Source organism: Macaca mulatta, chromosome 12, assembly GCF_049350105.2.
Source record: "Macaca mulatta isolate MMU2019108-1 chromosome 12, T2T-MMU8v2.0, whole genome shotgun sequence".
Classification (NCBI taxonomy): Eukaryota; Metazoa; Chordata; class Mammalia; order Primates; family Cercopithecidae; genus Macaca; species Macaca mulatta.
In genome coordinates this window covers 94,294,277-94,317,011 of record NC_133417.1, presented here as the reverse complement: position 1 = coordinate 94,317,011, position 22,735 = coordinate 94,294,277, and the positions used below count along the sequence as shown (strand labels likewise).

Below are 22,735 nucleotides of genomic sequence, written 5' to 3'. Positions count from 1 at the left end.
AAGATAAATTATGGGTAAAGGGAAAATAATTTATCTGTTTTAGATGTAAGTTGAATACTTTTCATTGGTTTGAAGCATCTACAATACTCTACATTCTCCTTTAATAGCCCGGTGGCCTTATAAAGCCATTATATGATTATCTAAAAATTATATAGGTAAAATTTTTGCTTTTCAAACTTTATAAGTGGAGATGATTGGTAGCTTTTTCAAAAGATTCAAGATGGTAAAATTTTGCAGTCTTAAAATTGTTGTCTTCTCATTTTCATATATCTTGTGCATCCTAGCCTGTGAAAGAAAAAAATTACCTTACAAAATAAAGAAATGGACAAATTTATAATACTCTAATACTTTCGTTGGGGTAACTAAATCACTTATATCTTAAGTATAAAGAATAAAAGGCAAAATTATTAAAATCAATAACTATAACAATTGGCTAAGAGATAGTCAACATAAAAAGATATAAACTGAAACAGTAAGTCAAACTGTGGGGGAGAATGGTATTAAAGTGCAGAGGTTTTTTGTTACTTTTCTTTGTGATCAAACGTAAGTCATTATCACTTTAAAATAACCTGTTATAATGTGCTTTTTGTAAGTCTCATGGTAACCACAAAGCAAATACCTATCATAGAAACACCAGAATAAATAGTGTAGAATCAAAATGTGTTACAGAAAATCACTTAACCACAAAGGAATATGGCAAAAGAGGAAAAGAGAAAGAAAGAATCTATAAAACAATGAGAAAACGTAATAAAATGGCAATAGTAAACCTTTACCTATCAATAATAAACTTGAATGTAAATTGATTAAATTCTCTAATTAAAAGACATAGAGTGACTAAAAAGATTAAAAATAAAAACAAGACCCAACTACATTCTCTCTACAAGATCACTTCACCTATAAAAACACACACAGATGGAAAGTGAAGGAATGGAAAAAGATAGTCCATGCAAATGGAAACCAAAAAAGAGCAGCAGGGAGCTATACTTATGTCAGATAAAATAGGGTTTTAGTCAAGAATGATAAAAAAGACAAAGAAGACCATTATATAATAATGAAGGAGTCAGCACAGCAAGAGGACATAACAATCATAAATATATATGCACCCAACACTGGAGCACACAAATATATAAAACAAATATTAATAGACCTAAAAGGAGAGATTGACTGCAATACAGTAATAATAGGGGACTCTGACATCCTATTTCAACAATGAACAGATTGTCCAGACAGAAAATCAACACCAACAAAAAAATCAGAGTTAAATTGTGCTCTAGGCAAAGTGGACCTAACAGCAGACATTTACAAAACATTCCATCCAACAGCGGCAGAGTACACATATTTCTCAACAGCACGTAGAATATCCTTTAGGATAGACAGACCATATGGCATATCACAAAACAATTCTTAACAAATTAAAAAAAAAAAAAACAAACAGAACAGCTATAAAAAAGAATGAGATCATGTCCTTTGCAGGGACTTGGATGGAGCTGGAAGCCATTATCCTCAGCACACTAACACAGGAACAGAAAACCAAACACTGCATGTTCTCACTTGTAAGTGTTAGCTGAACAATGAGAACACATGGACACAAGGAAGGTAACAATACACACTGGGGCCTGTTGGAGGGGCGGGGGAAGGGACAGCATCAGGATAAATAGCTAACACATGTGGGTCTTGATATACAGGTGATGGGTACGTGTAGCAAACCACCATGGCACATGTATACCTGTGTCTTGCACATGTATCCCAGAAGTTAAAATAAAATAAAACAAAAAACAAAAGACAACAAAATAACATCCGGTATATTTTCTGACTACAGTGGAATAAACTAGAAATCAATAATGGAGATAATGTTGGAAACTATAAATTCATGAAAATTAAATAACATGCTTCTAATAATGAATGGGTCAATGAAGAAATAAAAATAGAAATTAAAAATTTCCTACAGAAAAATGAAAATGGAAGCACAACATACCAAAACTATGGGATACAGCAAAAGCAGTTCTAGGAGGAGATTTTTGTTTTTGTTTTTACTTGAAACTGCTATTTATTAGTTGAAATATAATGTTAAAATAGGCAAAATCCTAATTAAAATTTTAACTAAAGAAAATTTTAAAAATGTATCCTCTTTACCATAAATTTTTCTAAGTGCTGAGCATACAATAGTGAATATTACTGACAAATATCCTTAAGACAGGAGTTCTTAGCAATAAACAACTATATCAAAAAGTAGAAAGACTGAATAAACAACCAAATGATGCACCTCAAGCAAATAGAAAAGAACAAACCAAACATAAAAGTAGTAGAAGGAAAGAAATAATAAAGATTAGAGCAAAAATAAATGAAATGGAGACTTAAAAAATATCAATGAAACAAAAGTTGGTGTTTTGAAAAGATAAACAAAATTGACAAATCTTTAGCTAGACTAAGCAAAAGGAGAGAAGACTCACATAAATAAAATCTGAGATGAAAAAGAAGACATTACAACTGATAACACAGAAATACAAGGGATTATTAGAGACTACTATGATAACTATATGCTAACAAATTGTAAAACCTATTAAGAAATAGATAAATTCCTGGACATATAGAACTTACAAAGATTGAATCATGAAAAAAATAGAAATGCTGTTTAGACCAATAATATATAACATGATTGAAACAGTAATAAAAAGTCTTCCATCAAAGAAAAGCCCAGGACCTGATGGCTTCACTGCTGAATCTATAAAAGATTTAAATAAGAGCTAATACCAATTCTACTCAAAGTGTTCCAAAAAGTTGAAGAGGAGGGAATACTTTTATTCTCATTCTATGAAGCTAACATTATCCTGATATCAAAACCAGACAAGGACACACCAAAAACGAAAGCTACAGGCCAATATCCCTGAGAAACAGAAATGGGAAAATCAAGAAAATACTAACCAATTGAATTCAATAGCATTTCAAAGGATTATTCACTATGATCAAGGGAGATTTATCCTTGGGATGCAAGGGTGATTGAAATGTGCATATTTGTGACACACCATATTAACGGAATGAAGGACAAAAATCAAACAATCATCTCAATAGATGCAGAAAAGCCATTTGACAAAACTCAACATCTGTTTATGATAAAAATTCTCAGCAAATTAGATGTAGAAGAAGTATACCTCAACAAAATAAAGACCATATATGTATGACAAATCCACAGCTAATATCATACTCAATGGTGAAAAGTTGAAAGCTTTTTCTCCAAGATCAGGAACAAGACAAGGATGTCCACTCTTGTCACTTCTACTCATCATAATACTAGAATTTCTAGCAAGAGCAATCAGTAAAAAGAGAAAAAAAAGGTATTCAAATTGGGAAAGGAGAAGTTAAATAGTCCCTGTTTGCACACTGCTTGATCTTATGTTTAGGAAATCCTAACAACTTCACCAAAAACACTGTTAGAATTGATAGACAAGTTTAGTAAAATTGCAGGTTACAAAACCAACATAAAAATATTAGTAGTGCTTCTATATATCAATAGCAAACAATCTGAAAAAAAAAAATCAAGAAAGCAATCCCATTTATAATAGCTACAAAAAGTACCTAGGAATAAATTTAATCAAAGAAGTGAAAGATCTTTGTACAAAACTATAAAATACTGAGGAAAGAAATTGAAGAGAACACATACACAATAAAATGGAAAGTATCACTTTTTTATGGCTTGAAAGAATTAATATTGTTAAAATGTTCACACGATCCAAAGCAATCTACAGATTCATTGTAATATTTATCAAAATACCTATGGTTTTCTTCACAGAAATTGAAAAAAAAATCCTAAAATTTATATGGAACCACAGAAAGCCAAAGCAACTATGAGCAAAAAGAACAAAGCTGGGGGCATCACACTACTTGATTTCAAAATATCCTAGAAAGCTATAGCAACCCAAACAGCATGGAAGTGTCATAAATGCAGCAGCTATAGCCTTATGAAATGTATTTCTTAAATCAGTACTTGAAAGTCAAAATTATTCCTTGATCCTTGGGCTGCAAAATGAATGTTTTGTTGCAGGCATGAAAACAGCAGTAATCTCTTTTTACATCTCCATCAGAGTTCTCAGGTGACTAGGAGCATTGTAAATGAGCACTAATATTCTGAAGTGATTTTTTTTTTTTTTTTTTTTTCTGAGCAGTAGGTCTCAACAATGGGCTTAAAATATTCAGTAAATTGGATTTGCTGACAATATGGCCGAATAGGAACAGCTCCGGTCTGCAGCTCCCAGCCAGATCAACACAGAAGGTGGGTGATTTCTGCATTTCCAGCTGAGGTACCATCTCATTGGGACTGGTTGGACAGTGGGAGCAGCCCATGGAGGGCGAGCTGAAGCAGGGTGGGGTGTCACCTCACTTGGGAGGTGCAAGGGGTCACAGGATTTCTCTCCCTTAGCCAAGGGAAGCCGTGAGGGGCTGTGCCATGAGGGACAGTGCACTCTGGCCCAGATACTGCATTTTTCCCCACAGTCTTCACAACCTGCAGACCAGGAGATTCCTTCTGGTGCCTATGCCACCAGGGTCCTGGGTTTCAAGCACAAAACTGGGCAGCCATTTGGGTAGATGCTGAGCAGCTGCAGGAGTTTTTTTTTTTTTTTCCCCCCCAATACCTGAGTGGCACCTGGAATGCCAGCGAGAGAGAACCGTTCACTCCCTGGGAAAGGGGGCTGGAGCCAGGGAACCAAGTGGTCTGGCTCAGCAGTTCTCATCCCCATGAGCCCAGCAACCTAAGATCTACTGGCTTGAAATTCTCACTGCCAGCACAGCAGTCTGTGGTTGACCTGGGACACTCGAGATTGGTGGGGGGAGGGGTGTCCACCATTACTGAGGCTTGAGTAGGTGGTTTTACCCTCACAGTGTAAACAAAGCCACCGGGAAGTTTGAATTCGGTGGAGCCCACTGCAGCTCAGCAAGGCCGCTGTAGCCAGACTGCCTCTCTAGATTCCTCCTTTCTGGGCAGGGTATCTCTGAAAAAAAGGCAGGAACCCCAGTCAGGGACTTATAGATAAAACCCCCATCTCCCTGAGACAGAGCACCTAGGAGAAGGGGCATCTGTGGGCATAGCTTCAGCAGACTTAAAATTCCCTGTCTGACAGCTCTGAAGAGAGCAGTGGATCTCCCAGCACAGCGTTCGAGTTCTGATAAGGGTCAGAGTGGCTTCTCAAATGGGCCCCGACCTCTGTGTATCCTGACTGGGAAACACCTCCCAATAGAGGCCAACAGATACCTCCTACAGGAGAGCTCTGGCTGGTATTGGGTGGATGGCCCTCTGGGACAAGGCTTCGAGATGAAGGAACAGGTAGCAATCTTTGCTATTCTGCAGCCTCTGCTGGTTATGCCCAGGCAAACAGTGTCTGGAGTGGACCTCCAGCACACTCCAGCAGACCTGCAGCAGAGGGACCTGTAAGAAGGAAAACTAACAAACAGAAAGTATCAACATCAACAAAAACGACATCCACTCAGAGGCCCCATCCAAAGGTCACCAACATCAAAGACCAAAGGTAGATAAATCCACAAAGATGGCGAGAAAATTTGAAAAAAGGCTGAAAATTTCAAAAACCAGAATGCTTCTTCTCCTCCAAAGGATCACAACTGCTCACCAGCAAGGGAACAAAACTGGATGGAGAATGAGTTTGATGAATTGACAGAAGTAGGCTTCAGAAGGTGGGTAATAAGAAACTCCTCTGAGTTAAAGGAGCATGTTCTAAGCCAATGCAAGGAAGCTAAGAACCTTGAAAAAGGTTAGATGAATTGCTAACTAGAATAATCAGTTTAGAGAAGAACATAAATGACCTGATGGAGCTGAAAAACAGCATGAGAACTTCATGAAGCATACACAAGTATCAATAGCCGAATCTATCAAGTGAAAGAAAGGATATCAGAGATTGAAGATTAACTCAATGAAATAAAGCGAGAAGGCAAGATTAGAGAAAAAAGAATAAAGAGAAACAAACAAAGCCTCCAAGAAATATGGAACTATGTGAAAAGACCAAATCTACATTTGATTGTTGTACCTGAAAGTGTTGGGGAGAATGGAGAACTCCCCCAACCTAGCAAGACAGGCCAGCATTCAAATTCAAGAAATACAGAGAATAACACAAAGGTACTCCTCAAGAAGAGCAACCCCAATTCACATAATTCTCAGATTCACCAAGGTGGAAATGAAGGAAAAAATCTTAAGGGCAGCCAGAAAGTAAGGTCAGGTTACCCACAAAGGGAAGCCCATCAGACTAACAGTGGGCCTCTCTGCAGAAACCCTACAAGCCAGAAGAGAGTGGGGGCCAATATTAAACATTCTTAAAGAATTTTCAACCCAGGATTTCATATCCAGCCAAACTAAGCTTCATAAGTGAAGGAGAAATAAAATCCTTTACCAACAAGCAAATGCTGAGAGATTTTGTCACCACCAGGCCTGCCTTACAAGAGCTCCTGAAGGAAGCACTAACCATGGAAAGGAACAACCGGTACCAGCCACTGCAAAAACATACCAAATTGTAAAGACCATCGACACTATGAAGAAACTGCATCAACTAACGGGCAGAACAACCAGCTAGCATTATAATGACAGGATCAAATTCACACATAACAATATTAACCTTAAAGTAAATGGGCTAAATGCCCCAGTTAAAAGACACAGACTGGCAAATTGAATAAAGAGTCAAGACCCATTGGTGTGCTATATTCAGGACACCCATCTCATGTGCAGAGACACACATAGGCTCAAAATAAAGGGATGGGGGAATATTTACCAAGCAAATGGAAAGCAAGAAAAGGCAGGGGTTGCAATCCTAGTCTCTGATAAAACAGACTTTAAACCAACAAAGATCAAAAGAGACAAAGAAGGGCATTGCATAATGGTAAAGGGATGAATGCAACAAGAAGAGCTAACTATCCCAAGTATATGTACACCCAATACAGGAGCACCAAGATTCATAAAGCAAGTTCTTAGAGATCTACAAAGAGACGTAGACTCCCACACAATAATAGTGGGAGACTTTAACACCCCACTGTCAATATTAGAAAGATTAACGAGACAGAAAATTAACAAGGATATTCAGGACTTGAACTCAGCTCTGGACCAAGCAGAACTAATAGACACTACAGAACTCTCCATCCCAAATGAACAGAATATACGTTCTTCTTAGCACCACATCACACAACTACATGGAAAATGAACAACCTGCTCCTCAATGACTACTGGGTAAAAAAACGAAATGAAGGCAGAAATAAAGATGTTCTTTGAAACCAATGAGAACAAAGAAACAACGTACCAGAATCTCTGGGACACATTTAAAGCAGTGTGTAGAGGGAAATTTATAGCACTCAATGCCCACAAGAGAAAGCAGGAAAGATCTAACATCGACACTCTAACATCACAATTTAAAAAACTGGAGAAGCAAGAACAAACAAATTCAAAAACTAGCAGAAGACAAGAAATAACTAAGGTCAGAGCAGAACTGAAGGAGATAGAGACACAAAAAACCCTTCAAAAATCAATGAATACAGGAGCTGGTTTTTTGAAAAGATTAACAAAATAGATAGAATGCCAGCCAGACGAATAAAGAAGAAAACAGAAGAATTGAATAGATGCAATAAAAAATGATAAAGGGGCTATCACCACCAGTTTCACAGAAATACAAACTACCATCAGAGAATATTACAAACATCTCTATGCAAATAAACTAGAAAATCTAGAAGAAATGGATAAATTCCTGGACACATACACCCTCTGAAGTCTAAACCAGCAAGAAATTGAATACCTGAATAGAGTAATAGCAAGTTCTGAGGCAGTAATTAATAGCCTACCAAAAAAAAAGTCCAAGACCAGATGGAGTCACAGCTGAATTCTACCAGAGTTACAAAGAAGAGCTGGTACCACTCATTCTGAAATTATTCCAAACAAGAGAAAAAGAGGGAATCCACCCTGACTTATTTTATGAGGCCAGCATCATCCTGATACCAAAACCTGGCAGAGACACAACAAAAAAAGAACATTTCAGGCCAAAATCCCTGGTAAACATCGATGTGAAAATCCTAGATAAAATACTGGCAAACCATATCGAGCAGCACATCAAAAAGCTTATCCACAACGAGGAAGTTGGCGTCATCCCTGGGATGCAAGGCTGGTTCAACATACACAAATCAATAAACTTAATCCATCACATAAACAGAACCAATGACAAAAACCACATGATTATCTCAATAGATGCAGAAAAGGCCTTTGACAATATTCAACATCCCTTCATGCTAAGAACTCTCAATATACTAGGTACTGATGGAACGTATCTCAAAATAGTCAGAGCTATTTATGACAAACCCACAGCCAATATCACGCTGAATGGGCAAAAACTGGAAGCATTCCCTTTGAAAACTGGCACAAGACAAGGATGCCCTCTCTCACCACTCCTATTCAACATCGTATTGGAAGTTCTGGCTAGGGCAATCAGGCAAGAGAAAGGAAAAAACAATATTCAAATAGGAAAAGAGGAAGTCAAATTGTCTCTGTTTGCAGATGACATGATTACATATTTAGAAAACCCCATTGTCGGAGCCCAAAATCTCCTTAAGCTGATAAGCAACTTCAGCAAAGTCTTAGGATACAAAATCGTGCAAAAATCACAAGCATTCCTATACACCAATAACAGACAAACAGAAAGCCAAATCATGAGTGAACTCTCATTCACAATTGCTACAAAGAAAATAAAATACCTAGGAATCCAACTTACAAGGGATGTGAAGGACCTCTTCAAGGAGAACTATGGACCACTGCTCAAGGAAATAAGAGAGGACACAAACAAATGGAAAGACATTCCATGCTCGTGGATAGGAAGAATCAATATTATGAAAATGGCCACATTGCCCAAAGTAATTTATAGATTCTCTGCTATCTCCATCAAGATACCACTGACTTTCTTCACAGAATTGGAAAAAATTACTTTAAATTACACATGGAACCAAAAACGAGCCCGCATAGCCAAGACATTCCTAAGCAAAAAGAACGAACCTGGAGGCATCACGCTACCTGACTTCAAACTATAATACAAGGCTACAGTAACCAAAACAGCATGGTACTGGTACCAACACAGATCTATACACCAATGGAACAGAACAGAGGCCTCAGAAATAGCACCACACATCTACAACCATCTCATCTTTGACAAACATGACAAAAACAAGCAATGGGGAAAGGATTCCCTATTTAATAAATGGTGTTGGGAAAACTGGCTAGCCAAAAATATGCAGAAAACTGAAACTGGACCCCTTCCTTACAACTTGTACAAAAATTAACTCAAGATGGATTAAAGACTTAAACGTAAGACCTGAAACTATAAAAACCCCAGAAGAAAACCTAGGCAATGCCATTCACAACATAGTTGTGGGCAAAGACTTCATGACTAAAACACCAAAAGCAATGGCAACAAAGCCAAAATTGACAAATGTGATTTAATTAAACTACAGAGCTTCTGCACAGCAAAAGATACTATCATCAGAGTGAACAGGAAACCTATAGAATGAGAGAAAATTTTTGCAATCTATCCATCTGATAAAGGGCTAACATCCAGAATTTACAAAGAACTTAAACACATTTACAAGAAAAAACCAACCCCCCCATCAAAAAGTAGGCAAAGGATATGAACAGACACTTCTCAAAAGAAGACATTTATGCAGCCAGCAAACATGAAAAAAAATCTCATCATCACTGGTCATTAGAGAAATGCAAATCAATACCACAATGAGATACCATGTCATGCCAGTTAGAATGGCGATCATTAAAAAGTCAGGAAACAACAGATGCTGGAGAGGATGTGGAGAAATCGGTATGATTTTACACTGTTGGTGGGATTGTAAATTAATTCAACTATTGTGGAAGACATTGGGGCAATTCCTCAAGGATCTAGAACTAGAAATACCATTTAACCCAGCAATCTCATTACTGGGTATATACCCAAAGGATTGTAAATCATTCTACTATAAATACACATGCACATGTATGTTTATTGTGGCACTATTCACAATAGCAAAGACTTGGAACCAACCCAAATGCCCATAAATTTTAGACTGGGTAAGGAAAAATGTGGCACATATACACCATGGAATACTATGCAGCCCTAAAAAAGGATGAGTTCGTGTCCTTTGCAGGGAAATGGATGAGACTGGAAACCATCATTCTCAACAAACTACCACAAGAACAGACAACCAAACACTGCATGTTCTTACTCATAAGTGGGAGTTGAACAATGAGAACACAAGGACACGGGGGGCGGGGAGCATCACACACCAGGGCCTAAGTGTGGGAGCTGGGAGACGGTTAACATTAGGAGAAATACCTAATGTAGATAACAGGTTGATGGGTGCAGCAAACCACCATGGCACGTGTATACCTATGTAACAAACTTGCACGTTCTGCACATGTACTCCAGAACTATAATAATAATAAAAAAGAGACAGATCCATCCATGGTTTTGGAATCTAGGATTCTGTTTCCTTTTTTCTTCCTTTCATCCTGCCCCCTTTTCATTAATTTATTGTATGGTTTCCTCAAAAATCTCCTTTTAGTTTATTTTTATTTTTCTTTATTTCTCCCAAATTTATTTATTTTTGAATAAAAGAAACTTGTACATAGCAGCAAATTAAAATTCAAAATGACACAAAATTTACTATATGTATGTAAGTATTGACTGTGTATTTATACACACATACACACCCATACATATCAACCTAGTTCTTTATCTTGTTTTTTACCTAACAATTATTATGGAGATTTTTGATGTTACTATATATTTGGAGAACTGTCTAATCATTTTTAGGTCTCAATATTATTCCTTATGTGGGCATAGAACAAAATATCATACTGGTTTCCTACTAATAAAGACGTAGGTTGTTTCCAAATTCCAGGTCTTGACAAAGTAGTAATGAATATCTTTGCAAAAACTTCATTGTGAAGATGTGTAAAATCTTTGGATGATGTTCTAGAAATGCAATGATTGGTTTGAAAGGGTATGTGAGTTTATGATTTATGTAGATATTAGGGCCTTAATTTGAAATAGCATTTGTTTTAGGTAATACAGCAACAGAGGGTGTGTAGTTAACTCCAGAATTTAGTGAAGTTTATCTACATGTTAGCCATTTGGGAATCTCCAGAGAGTGAAGGAGACTCCTATAGGTAAAAACCCCATTGAGAAAATGTCATAGGCAGTGAGAAGCAAGAAATCCCATCCTGTGGCAGTGCAGGAGAGCCAGGACTCTTATTCTGATATTAGCCAGGGTTTTAATTTTGTGACTTTTTCTGAGACATCACAGAAAGTCCTTTGTTTAAAATATTTCGAAGCCAGAAAAAAAATTCAACTTGTAGTTCAGAAGGTGGAGAAATTAGAAACATCTGGTAAATTTGGTTGCAGACATGGCTTGTGTTGACATGGAGATGTAATAACCAGGAGTTTGACTAGTCCAGTCTAAATCTGGTGAATAATATTTTCTCAGCAGTCTCCTGGCCACAAAGTATCAAAAGGCACTGGGAACATGCTGTAAAGTGCCTGGATGCCCAGAACAATTACACTCTGGAAACAGTCTCTTGGCCTGGCTGAAAGTGACCCATGACCACAGCTCAGTTCATTCCACAAACAGAATTAGTCACAAAGCCATGTGGAATAACACTCTGCAGGAGTTTCTTGTGTTGACTTTCTTAGTGCATGATAGCATGATGGGACTTCACACACCTTGGAATGATATTGGCTTGGAATAGTAGGGATGAAAAATAGTTCAACACTTTGCTTTATGTAATTATATACATTTTATTTTTCATGTGGTTATTGACTGTACTCTTTTTAGAGCTTTCTTGTATATAAGTGGGGCCTGTTTAAAAGTCTATGACTTAAAATTTTAAATTTTTGACTATTTTAGTATTATGTAAACAACATGTCAATTAATAGTGTCTTAAGAAACAGATTGATCTTCACTTTGTTCCTGTACTTCTGTGTCTTTCTGATCCTTTCCTGATCACATGAGAGAAAATTAATTACTTCCCTTAAATGTAATACATGTCAAATATCAATACATGTCAAATGTAATGTATGTCAAATATCCAGTTGATTTACTTGTCACTTTGTATTTTATTTATATTCCTGTCTCTAATTAGATGTCTACTCCTCAAAGTTAGGACTGTTTTATTTTATAAAGGTATTCTTGGTGACTGCTGGAGTACTGAGTACATGATAAGTGAAGAATAAATGTTTATAATATGAATAAATTAGTCTGCTAATTATAGGAACACAAGGTGCTTTGATATGAAATCCAATTTGACCACTAACACTCATTTTTTTCTGCTATGGGTTCATTCTTGCATCTGGTTTTCTTAAAGCTTTTTTACTAATGCATATTGCTGAGTAATTTTCCAAAGGCAATTGTAAATTTTTGAGTGTTTACTTTGAAAGCATCAGTATGTAATTTTGTAACTAGTGAATATAGACCAATTTTGTGATGCTACTTTTCAAAACTTCTGAGGATTCTATTATCTGATGAGAAGAGTTAGTTTGTTCTAATAAAAAATTAGCATGTGTTTGTTTTCTACTTTACCTGGATATTATAACCTAAGACATTTACAATATATTGTATCAAGTTAAAGAAACTTCAAAAAATATTTTTTCACTAGGAATCCATTGTCTGAATTACTTATAAACCATCACCATCAAATAGTGTTTATTGAACATGCACGTGTGTCTGCTACACCCCAGATTACTGTACCAATTAAGTCAGCTATGCTTTCCAGATTGAGGCAACACACAGTATCCTGTTTTTATGGTTCTTTTCAACTTGGATTTGGTATCCCTCTAATTTCATTTGTGTAGAATTCTATTTGCTTTAAAGTTAAACATGACTTTTAGTTATTGTTCCTTCCTTTGTCACTTTTAATTTTCAGCATACATTCAGTTTGTTTGCTGGAAAAAAGCATTTTCTTTTTTTTTTTAAATTTATTTATTATTATACTTTAAGTTGTAGGGTACATGTGCATAATGTGCAGGTTTGTTACATATGTATACTTGTGCCATGTTGGTGTGCTGTACCCATCAACTCGTAATTTACATCAGGTATAACTCCCAATGCAATCCCTCCCCCCTCCCTCCTCCCCATGATAGGTCCCGGTGTGTGATGTTCCCCTTCCTGAGTCCAAGTGATCTCATTGTTCAGTTCCCACCTATGAGTGAGAACATGCGGTGTTTGATTTTCTGTTCTTGTGATAGTTTGCTAAGAATGATGGTTTCCAGCTGCATCCATGTCCCTACAAAGGACACAAACTCATCCTTTTTTATGGCTGCATAGTATTCCATGGTGTATATGTGCCACATTTTCTTAATCCAAACTGGATCCTTTCCTTACTCCTTATACGAAAATTAATTCAAGATGGATTAGAGACTTAAATGTTAGACCTAATACCATAAAAATCCTAGAGGAAAACCTAGGTAGTACCATTCAGGACATAGGCATGGGCAAAGACTTCATGTCTAAAACACCAAAAGCAACAGCAGCAAAAGCCAAAATTGACAAATGGGATCTAATTAAACTAAAGAGCTTCTGCACAGCAAAAGACACTACCATCAGCGTTAACAGGCAACCTACAGAATGGGAGAAAATTTTTGCAATCTACTCATCTGACAAAGGGCTAATATCCAGAACCTACAAAGAACTCAAACAAATTTACAAGAAAAAAACAAACAACCCCATCAAAAAGTGGGCAAAGGATATGAACAGACATTTCTCAAAAGAAGACATTCATACAGCCAACAGACACATGAAAAAATGCTCAGCATCACTGGCCATCAGAGAAATGCAAATCAAAACCACAATGAGATACCATCTCACACCAGTTAGAATGGCGATCATTAAAAAGTCAGGAAACAACAGGTGCTGGAGAGGATGTGGAGAAATAGGAACACTTTTACACTGTTGGTGGGATTGTAAACTAGTTCAACCATTATGGAAAACAGTATGGCGATTCCTCAAGGATCTAGAACTAGATGTACCATATGACCCAGCCATCCCATTACTGGGTATATACCCAAAGGATTATAAATTATGCTGCTATAAAGACACATGCACACGTATGTTTATTGCAGCACTATTCACAATAGCAAAGACTTGGAATCAACCCAAATGTCCATCAAAAAGCATTTTCTTAGCCATGTTTGCCATAAGTCTCCTCCCCTGCCCTTTATGTTTATGTGGTCTAGCCAAATTTCATGTCCAAACTTTCATCCTTTCTTTAGGTAGGTATGCAGGTATATTAAGGAATCATCTGACAAGACATAATTATGTTATAATATAGCTTTTGTGTTTTGAGAGGGCTAGGGGATGTGATCCAAAATATGAGACGTTTTTATTTATAATGGAGTATATTGGGAGATTATGTTAGTAATTAGGTCCAGCTATGTTATACAGCTTTGAAAAGATTATGTAATTTTTCTGAGGCTTGGTTTTCTTGTCTTTAAAATGTTGTGAAGATTAGAAATAATGTTCTTTGAGCATCTTGCACAGCTAAAATACAGTAAGCACTAAAAATGATGGCTGGTAACAGAATCTACAGCTAAAGAAAAGGTAAAAAATTGTCTTGTTTGTGAATTGGTATCTATGTGGTGTGTATGCAGCTGCTCACATTTATGTTGTCCACAGCAGACCCTACTAATCAGTCAGCACTCTTTTCCATGGAGTCTGGATGCAGCTTATGAGTTACAGAAATTAACTCATAGGCAACTATTGCCAGTTAAACCAAGAAAGGAAATGAGTTGCATCCCATTTTTTCATCCCTCATGTAGCCTCATCCTTTCATTTTACAGAAGAGAAAACTAAGACTCAGAGAAGTTATGTAACTTCCTCAAGATGACACATTGAGGCATGGTCAGAACCTTGTACTGGAACCCAGAACTCTTAATTCAGTTCTCCATCAGCTGAAACATCTGTCTTTTTTGTTCATCTTCTTTCATAACTGGGGTAGAGATTCATATAATTTACCATTTTTTTTTCTAGAGCAAATAAATTAACCCACGATTCTCTTGAGGTAATATTTGTGGGTTCATATAAATGAGCCACACTGACCACTTTACACTGGTGATAATATGTTTTTTTAAAAATCAGAAACATATTTTTTATTCAAACCTTACATTCTCTTACCTTTCAGAAAAGAAAAAGGAAGAAGCAGAGGGTCAGCAGATGTTGAAGGAGGTATAATCAAGGTAAACACTTAGCTAGGAAGTGGTTTTCTAAGCAAGGGTTGCTCTAAAAATTTCCCACATACCCTCCTTTGATCGTTGGACTTTTATTTTTTTTTCTGATCTAAATATTATGCTCTAAATTTTGGGTTGGAATCCACTGAAGCTGGCAACAGTTAAATTAATCCTTCTTTTCACTGAAAACATGCTTATGCTTGCTAACAACTGCAAGATTAATTTGGACTTACTTAGCCAAAGGAAAAACAGGATGTGAAAAGACAATTTGAAGTTTCTGTCTCATCACTTACTCCCTCTGTCACTACTGTTTTTGTTTGTTTTAGTTACATTTTCAAACATTCTCTCATTTTCCCATGTTCTGTGTTCGCCTTAGAAAATCTTCTAATAGCACAGATGACAAACAGGAGTTCCAGAAATGCTGGCTCATCACAGCAGAAGCCCAGTGGTTTGGCAGGAATCTTAACTTGAAAATGTTGAGACTGGCCCTTTTAAAAATAAGTCCATGGCAGCAGATGTCACTATTGGTCTATCTTAACTCTGGGGCACTTGTTGACAAAGCAAATGCCATGAGCATAGAAGCCCAGTAATCCTAGATTTTAGACATTTCATGATGGCCTGTGGCACCAATGTAATGGTCAATTTCTTATACCGGAAACCTAATTTAATTATATAGAACTTTTAATATTATGATTATTGTATTTTAACATTTGTGTCATTTTCCTTTTTTAATATAAATCTTTTCCATGAAGTCCCTAGTTTCTTTCTTACCTCCCTCTTTCTGCTTTCTGTTCCTAATCATGGGACAGCTTTCTCTTTTCTGCTTATATGTGCTTATTTGTTCATGTAAGGATCCCCATAATTCTGACGTTTTGCAAGATACTTTCTTCAGTGTTCATTTTTGTGCTATTAACTACAATGCAATTAACCTTTACTCTTCTTTAAAAGCAAAGTTGTGCAAGTAATTTGCCTGTTGTCTCTCAGCAACATGTCCTCCTTTTTTGACACTAGTTTGTAATGCTAGGGCTGTGACTTTGCAGATTTCATACCTCTGATTCCCTTGGCAGCTTTTTGAAAGTATTAGAGACTTGAAGTTACTGAGGAATGGGGATTGGAAGAGGAGACAAGGCTTCCTTCCTGTTTCAAAATTTGTTTTATTCTTGCTGTCTTAGACTCTAAAATGGCAGTTCTCCTAAGCGTTAGGTGGTGGCCTCCACTGTGGAAGTGGCTCCAGCCTCCAGCTCCTGTTGGCATTTCCAGAAATGCCTGAACATTTCCCTCAGAGAACCAGAAGCAGCCAACCCAAGCCTCTTCCTTAGAGCACCAGGGCTGGTGGCTCCTCCTCCTGTTATCCCCATCTTTTCCCATTTGTTTCCCTAACCTCAGGCATTGTAGCTACTTCCTGAGTTACCTCTATGTGACTTTACTTATACAACCTTCTGACACTTGGGAAACCAATTTCTTCCATTAAATCCTCTCTGTTGGAAACAATTCGGTTTCTGTTTTCTTAACGTGTCTAATATATCTGCACATAGTCATATATATTTTAAATTATATGTAATGTTAAAAATAGTAAAAGCAAATAACAAATTCATTGTATTTCTGATTTGTATTTTAAAAATGCTTTTTTGATTTGAGCTTTTAGCATGTCATATATATGTGACGATTTTGATTGCTTGATATGGAATATATCTTGTGAAATGTATACATAGCTCCAAATGTAACCAAAGCAAAAATTGGTATGAACATTGAGGTAATTTTTCCTTACAAAAAGATCTTATCCTGGGGTTCCAGTTAGGTTTTACAATTACTGAAATGACTTGCTGTCTATTTTCTATCCTTGTTTAGCCCATACTCCATTATACAGAGAGCAAACTAAGAGCTGGAGAGATGAAGAGACTTGCTCAACATCATACATGTGAGTGGTTGGAAACCTGAGGTGGAACCCAATCCAATTTTCTTTATTTGCCTCAAGCTGCCTATACTTGCTCATGATTTTAGTCGTATCCATTGCAAGGATTTGCTAGCATTTGGCAAGAAATGAGCATAAATGAAATAATCCAGGATTTTTAAAACTAGTCATCATTATATTAATGTACTATGCTGATGAACTTAAGTTGGAAAGGAGTGTTGGAGAACTTGTTACCTTTCTATTAAAGTCAATTACTTCTTTATAATTAATATTTATTTATTCATTCACACTCAGTCAACTAACACTAGTATGCAGTAATGTAATATAATGACTTAGGTCAATGTATTAGTGTCATTTTGACTATCTTAGCTCTGTCACTGTTCTTCCATTCATGGGAGTGCTTGCATAAATTGGGCTACATTAACTATCTTATTTTCTCAAGTCTTCTCTATTCAACCTCTACAATCTGGTTCTTGCCCCTTCTCTATTGAAACAACCAGTGGGTTCCCCAATGACCTCCATATTGCCAAATCCAATAATTATTTTTATGATTTTGACTTGACCCACTTCTATGGCAATTAATACTGTTTGACTGGTCCTTCCTGCCTGAAAATTCTCCCTTTTTTTCCTGAGATACTTCTCTAATAAGTTACCTTCCTTTTTCTCCTACTGCTATTCCTCATATCCCTTAGGTATAATCTTAAATACCAGGGGCCTTCAGAGCTCTGCTCCTGGTCTTGTGACCTTCTTGCTATATTTTCTCCCTCACATGATCGTATCTTAGCCCACCTTCAGGCCTTCTGCCTCTATTTATGTTCTGAAGACTCCTAAATCCATATCTTCAGCCTAGACCACTTCCATGAACTCCAGATCGTTATGTCCAGCTGCCTGCTGGAAAGCCACTGCATCCACACATATCTTGCTTGACTTATACCAATGTGAAACTGGCCCAATTGTTCCATAGAACTGATGTTGGAAATTGACCCTCTCAGTCTTAAAACTTGAGGAGCTACATTTGTCTTATCTTATGCATCTAAAATTGTAAGACCAATAATCAGGCCTCTCAAATAATATAGAGGAACTGAATCATAGCCCCTTACCTGTCATGACTGACTGACTGACTGCCTGCTACCTGTTGACCAACTCCTCTTTCTTACCCCTCCATAATTCCTTTTGCAGTACATGCATAAAGCCTTTTTCCAGGCAATACTTGTCTTACAAAATTGTTTTTTTTGTATGGTAAGTAGCAGGACCCGGACTGAACCTCTGGTGTTTCAGTAACACATTTTGGTTCCCTGACCAGGCACACATTGCTTGTGGCTTGGCTGCTACAGGCCTGAAGGGTTTCAGAAGGCCTCCTAAGCAGCTACCTGCCTATTTTTGGCCGGAGGTGGGTCTTGGTCTCTCTTTCTTTGGTCCTGCTGCTGTCAGCCCCAAGAGCATTCCTAATTGCCTAGGAAGAGTAGCCTTTGATATTTGACATCTGCATCTGGATGGGTTAGTGTCTTTTGTGGGTACCAGACAGGGGGATGTGCTCTTCTCAGTTTGGGGAATTCCAAAAGAATTTCCATTTGCAGGATGAACAAGCCCAACCAATGGAGAGAGGAAGCATTCTGACTGTTTCAGTTTGGATACTCTTGGGACTTGCTTGTTGCTGAAGCAGGTGGATTGTGCTTTGGTGATTGTTTGTTTATGTGCATGCATCAGTATAGTTCCCAATATTCCTTGGTGTCTGGGGCGGTTTGGCATCTCCATGAGCCTCATTGTTATTGAACAGGAAAGTGGGATGGAGTTCTGTGTATTCCTAATTGCCTAGGAAGAGTAGCCTTTGATATTTGACATCTGCATCTGGATGGGTTAGTGTCTTTTGTGGGTACCAGACAGGGGGATGTGCTCTTCTCAGTTTGGGGAATTCCAAAAGAATTTCCATTTGCAGGATGAACAAGCCCAACCAATGGAGAGAGGAAGCATTCTGACTGTTTCAGTTTGGATACTCTTGGGACTTGCTTGTTGCTGAAGCAGGTGGATTGTGCTTTGGTGATTGTTTGTTTATGTGCATGCATCAGTATAGTTCCCAATATTCCTTGGTGTCTGGGGCGGTTTGGCATCTCCATGAGCCTCATTGTTATTGAACAGGAAAGTGGGATGGAGTTCTGTGTATCCAGGCTTTTATGCTGCTATTCTAAGCAGGGTCAGGTCTGCTTAGTACATGAGGTTCTTCTGTGATGCTGTTTGACCCCAGAGTTTTTTGGAGTCTGGGAAGGTTTGGCCTTTAAAAATAAAACTGCAATGGAAACTGTTTCATCTAACATTCTTGTTCACATCCTTCATTGGATTACCTCTTGGGGCAAAGTTTAGCCATGTAAACATGTTCATAAAACAGTGAGTTTGTATTGCTATCTCATGGCTGGAGTTCTGAGGTAAAAGCTATTGGATCTTTGTTTATGTGTGTGTATACACATTTCGATGTGTTTATGTGTATGTACATTTATTATGTTATATGTTGTGTCTACTAAATTGGTTTATAAATAAAGAGGGGTCATAAATTAAATAAATAAGTCCAAATATTTTTCAAGTTCACATGATTTAAGTAATTCTTTAATAAACAAGCTGGCTTTAAAATTATTAAGGTAGAAATAGAAATGTCTTTGGAGTTGTCAGCATACATTTTTGTCTAGGTTTTATATTTGTCTCTGCTAGATATTTTGAGGTGTCAGGGTTTGGCACAGAAGGTTATAAAACTATAAACCCAGCCAAGGCGCAAATAACTTTTGTTTGAGTTTTTGGACAAATTTAATGTTGTTAGTTTAATAAAGACAGTTGAATCTTCTGAGTTATTATCAAAAATATCCGTGGATTTAAGGTTCTTACTTAGGTGAACACCTGATATTCTCAGGTTATGAAATGGTTAACAAGGAACTAACTGCTAGCTTTGTCTAATATCTCAGTTTTCAGAAGTAATCCAGATAAACTTAAAAAAAAGAGAAAGAATTGAGTACATGTAAATAGGACAAATGCTTGTAGGTGAACTTTTTGTAATTTAAAATCTCAATTATTTTTGATGATGAGTCATCCAAATTATTTTGGATGTCTGGTCATTTTCAATTAAAAAAGGTTTTGATATAGAGAAAAGTATTTTTTAAAATTGTAGAATGTTCTCAAATATAAAATACTAATATCCGATAGTTCAGGATTTCTTACTTCCTAGTGGTTTTCACAAAAATTTAAGGTTACTAAGGATAAGAACTGTAGTTAACATATAATTCTGTATATAAAATGTGCCAGAGAATTTCTGTCCTTATGAAAAAAAGAGTAATTTTGTCTTAAAAAAAAGAATAATTTATCTAAAAGAATAACTTTAGATAAATTCAGAATTTATCTAAAGGTTGTTTCAAATTATGAACTATGGTAAATTTTTGTCCTTAAATAAAATGACTGTTTTTTTTTTAAACAGGAGAAAATTTAAGACCAAACAGAAAATTCAAGCATGTCATACATTGTCTGTGTAAGTCATATGTAGTTTTTCTTCTGTTTCTGTGTATGTCTGTTTTCAGGCACGTACAGAGAAAATAGAAAGATGAAAAAGTAAAAACCTGATAGGAAATTGTAGAAATTTTTGGCTAATTAATATTGCTCATAATTAAAGCTCTTAGTCTTGATAAAGTTAAGATAAGAAATATTGTAAAGAAATACATTGGCATTTTGACAAGTCTTTTTTTAAATACAGTTAAGCATGAAGCTAGATTTATCAGGGAGTCAAATTTCATGTAAATGCTTGTGTCGGTTGATTTCATACTGTGTTTGCTATTCTGCATTGGTGGTTCTAGCACTAAAGTCCTTACTTGCCAAGTGCCTAAAGTAAATTTCTCAAATACACGAAATGTATAGTGGTATTGGTGGATGAAAAGACATTAATTTGTGTATCAAAAACAACATATTGTGTGTGTGTGTGTGTGTGTGTGTGTGTGTGTGTTTTGGCTCTGTGTAACACTGTAGCCTCTAAGGTAAACTGAATAGAAGAAAAATTGGAGGTTGATTTTTTGTTTGTTTTTGCTTTCATTTTTCATTTGTTTTCTATTTGTACTTCTTTGGGTTTTATATATATGTATATATAAATAAATGGAAGCATAAATATATAAGCATATCTATACATATATATGCAAAATCCAAAGGCGAACAAATAGCAAATAAATATATAACAAATAGCAAATAAATAAATATATAAATTATGTATTATTAATATGTAAATTATATATAATTATATAATATATATAAAATTATTGGTATTTTTAGTTTCTAACAGAAGGCTTGTAGTTGGCTCTGTATATATAGTAGTCATTTTGTTTCCTGTGCATTTCTAACAGTTCATCATTTGTTCTATTTATCTAAAATTCCTAAGCTACCTTTGTAAAATCTCAAAAAAAAAAAGAGATAGAGCACACTAGCCATTTAAAACTGAATTGGTTTTGCTTTACCTACGATGATCTAGAAAGCTTTAAGAGTTTAAGTTTCCTGGCCAAAATTAAAAGACTTGACTTGTTTTTATAAATTCTAAACAGAAATAGTATATTATTTTGTTATTTAAGAAAGTAGCTGAGAATAAAATTGTTTAAATGGTGCTTATTTCCGGTTATTCAGTTCAATCAATAATTTGAGTTAGTTTCAGATCTTTTCCTTTAGATAATACGGAAAGACTGTGATATGGATACAAAGTTTTAATGTTTAGGAATGATTGACCTTGTTCTTAAGGAAATTATATTAACAAATTTCTCTCAAATTATTTTAGTTGTGTTTAGTAGCATTATTAAAATCAAGTGACATTCACTTGGATTAAGTAGTAATTAAAAATATGAGACTTTCTAGTGATTTTTAATCTCAGGCTTTTTATCACTGTTAGTATGTGTAGTTGAAAACAAAATATGTATAAGTGTTGTCCTGGTTTGATGATTATAGTCGTGAACGTCAACTAATCACTTGTTAGTGCTGCACGTAGAAACCAGCCCTGGAAGTGATGATACTCTTTTAAATAGCTGAAAACAAATTATTGGGTGCTTGTTCTTATTTTGTCCCTGTTTTTGTTATATAGTGTTTAAGTGGAAGGAGATTATTTATCTTCATATTGAATTTCCAAAACTAATATTTGCTTTTACCATTTTTTTAAATGATGGAAAAAATGTTAACTGTTGCACATTGATAAGTTTGTCATAGGACTTACCGCATTTTTTATGCTTTTGCTCACAATTGCATCACTAGAATGCTAGCAATTAGACATATGCAAGAAGTAACCTAACAACTTTAATACAATGGTTTGAAGTGCTGCTGGCAGCAACTACTAGACACCAAATGGCATTATTTTAATTTGTGACATGTTAGAATCACGTTAGTGACTCTACATGTTAGTCACTCTACATGACATCTAGAGTCATGTTAGAATTGTAGGACTTTCTGCAGTGTTAGTAAACTGAACCACAAATTTCTAGATGTTCTTTTATATATCTGTAAACATTTCATTAAGCTTTGGCTTCTGTTCTTATCATAAATGCATATACTATACTTGATCATTTATATTGTAGATAGAAACTTATTTTGC

The 22,735-nt window shown here is 36.1% G+C and overlaps 1 long non-coding RNA gene across 1 annotated transcript in view; it reads left to right on the top strand.

Annotated features, from left to right (window-relative positions):
• Window positions 1-20,661, top strand: part of LOC114671376 (uncharacterized) — a 125,984-nt gene extending 105,323 nt beyond the window's left edge. Inside the window, exons 3-6 of the long non-coding RNA XR_013402078.1 lie at window positions 4,161-4,267; window positions 15,188-15,242; window positions 17,082-17,151; window positions 20,600-20,661. This is a non-coding gene — a long non-coding RNA (uncharacterized LOC114671376). The remainder of the gene's footprint in view (window positions 1-4,160; window positions 4,268-15,187; window positions 15,243-17,081; window positions 17,152-20,599) is intronic.
• Window positions 20,662-22,735: the final 2,074 nt, after the last annotated feature.